The sequence below is a fragment of the Megascapheus bottae genome, chromosome 1 (genome assembly GCF_031878675.1).
Source record: "Megascapheus bottae isolate mThoBot1 chromosome 1, mThoBot2.hap1, whole genome shotgun sequence".
NCBI lineage: Eukaryota > Metazoa > Chordata > Mammalia > Rodentia > Geomyidae > Megascapheus > Megascapheus bottae.
In genome coordinates, this window is record NC_143509.1 from 86,763,090 (window position 1) to 86,766,076 (window position 2,987).

Here is a 2,987-nt window from a genome sequence, read left to right on the forward strand (position 1 = left end):
CAATTTTTTTTCAGTACGTATTCTATGATCCTGTGATTTTGGTGGGGGGGGGGCGTTAGGGTGATATATAAAGAGCTTACAGTTACATTCATCAAGTAGTGGGTAAATTACTTCTTTTTCATATATTTTTTTCTATTTCTTTGTGTTGAGAGCCATCAATATCCTCTTTATTAGTTTTATAAAATGTACAATGTATTGCTGCCAACCACGGTTTTGTTTTTGTTTTTTTTTTTGACAGTCATGGGCTTGAGCTCAGGGCCTGAGCACTGTCCTTGGACTTTCTCAAGGCCAGAGCTCTACCACTTGAGCCTCAGCACCATTTCTGGCTTTTTTCTATGTATGTAGAACCGAGGAATTGAACCTGGGTCGTCGTGCATGCTAGCCAAGCACTCTACCACTAGGCCAAACTCCCGGCCCCCATGTTTTTTTCATATATTTTTTATTGTAATTAATAGAAGGGTTACATTATATTCACCAGATAGAAGGTGCATTACTTCACGTACATTGATAATTGATACCCTTTCTCATGTCTTGGTCCCCATTTCCCTCCTCTCACCCCCGCCCCTCATCTTGTTTTCCTCCCTTCCCTATCTGACTTCAAATAACCAAATACTCATATATAACTCAGATAACCAGGTGCAATACTGTAACAATATGAGATAACCAAGGGACAGCAAAATAGATGAGAGATAACACAGTACATTAAGGACAACAATCGCTGGTTATATGGCTTTTGTTTCTATATCCTGGAGGTCCTTTCACTTAGTGTCATTATATATGGCCTTATGTATCTAGGTTTTGTTCTATTGTAAATCTTTGCTAGGAGAGCCCAAGGTTTCTACTGATTATGAAAAATGAGGGAAACCATTGAGCCTAAGTTCCTTTGAGTCTGACTTACTTCATTTAATATGATTTTTTTCTAAGTCTTTCCATTTTCTTAGAAATGGGGCAATGTCATTCTTTCTGACAGCACCATAGAATTCCAATGTGTATAAATACCACACCTTGTTGATCCACTCATCAACTGAGGGGACATTACTTCTTGAACATTGATCCTTTACACTATTTATGTGCTTTATTATATTTATTGACTTATATATGTTAAATTCTTCTTACATCCTTTCAATAAAAGCAACTTAATCATGGTACATAGTCTTTTTAATGTATTGTTGAAGTTTATTTGTTTGAATTTTATTGAGTCCTTTTGTGTCTATGTTGATTAGAGAGAATGATTTAGAATTTTTTCAGTTTGTTGTGTGCTTGTGAATTTTTTATCATGAATATAGTGTAGGTTTCATATAATTAATTGGGCAGCTTTCTTTCTATGTAATCAAAAGTTTTAGAGTATTTTAGTTTTTTTTTAATTGGTAGATGTTAGGAGAGCATCTATTAGGTACTATTTTTTATTTCCTGGAAGATTATATAATTGCTTTAATCTCATTGCATGTTAAGTTCTGATTTTTTTTTGAATTTGACCTCAATAATTTATTGTCTTCATAACAAAAGTTAGAACTTAGACATCACGGTGGTACTGTCTTCATAATAAAAGTTGCGACTAAGAACTGGATCACCTGCCCCTTTCTCTACTTATCTCCACCCAGTTCAAAATGTTTGCATCTCTTAATAGTTAGCATTCTCTCAGATCTACAGTTTGGCTCAAAGCATTCAAGTCTCAGTACAATCTTCTTTGAGGTCTTAGCTTTTTTCCGGAAAACTGGCTTAGTCTGACCACCATAGCCATTCTGTTTTCTGTCATAAAGATGTTTTCCCTGGGCATAAAGAGAATTGTTGCCCTTCTTGAACTGTGTTAGTTTGTGAGGCTGGTGCTTGCCACACTTCTTACAGAAAGTCAGGTGGGTTTGGGGAACATTAACCATGATTGCATGAAGCCTGCAACAGTGCCAAAAAAAAGCTTAAGTTCCGATTTTATTCCATCATGGTCTAACAGAATACAGAGAATTGCTTAAAATTTATTATTGTCCCTAAGACTTATTTTGTGTCCTAAAATATAATTAATTTCAGAAAAAGTTCTATTTGGCTTCTGAGAAGAATATGTATTGTACAACTGCTGAGTGAAATACTCTGATAGTTTCAGGTAACTCCATTTAATTCCGAGGTTACTTTGGTAAGTTTTTGTCTGGTTCTGTTATCTATCATTGAGAATGGGGTATTGTGGTCTTCCACAATCTTTGTGTTGAAGACTATTTGTGCTTTTAAGTCCAGCAGTGTTTGCTTCATATAGTTAGCTGCACCCATATTGGTACATGTATGTTAAATACTGTTATATCCTTTTGATTGATTTTCCTTTTTGCATCTTCTAATTTTAGTTTAAAGTGCTTTTTACTAGATGTAAGTATAGCAACTTCTGCCTGCCTTTGTAGTATGCCTGCATACTAAGTTTTTACCCCCTTACACCATAATCCCGTATTTGCTTTGTCAGGAAATTGTGTTTTTGTTACACAATAAATGGTGATGCCTTGCTTTTTAAAGCATATCATTGGTTAGTCCCTTTTAAATGGAATGTAGAACCTATTCACGTACTTGGGCCCAATAGGAGTCAGTCTATCTAGATATAAACCTTGTATCTGGGATTAACTGGACTCAGATGGGTGATTGTAACTCAGCACCTCACATGTTGGAAGAGTCACACAATGACCCAGCCCCAAGTCACCTGATAGCTTGCTCACTCACCTCTTGCTTCTGGGCTAAGGATATTCAAAACAGGATTGCTATTGGCCTTCTCACTCAGCTCTGTCACTTTATGTATTCCTTGTGTTACTGCAACACAGTGGTTTAGGGGCTAGAGAATTCTTATATGGTGACTCAAAGCTCCAAGGCATATGTGTTATGACAGAAAGAGCCAGATGCTTTTCTCTTCTTCTGGTCTAGATTCAAAGCCTTTGTAGTTGGTCATATTATTTAGAAGAATCGTTATGATCTGTGAATATTCAGATACGTGCAGTAGAGGAATAATTGAGATTATACTA

At 36.1% G+C, this 2,987-nt stretch overlaps 1 pseudogene; it reads right to left on the bottom strand.

Annotated features, from left to right (window-relative positions):
• Positions 1–1,520: 1,520 nt before the first annotated feature.
• Positions 1,521–1,877, bottom strand: LOC150069555 (large ribosomal subunit protein eL42-like; annotated as a pseudogene).
• Between the last annotated feature and the right edge of the window lie 1,110 nt (positions 1,878–2,987).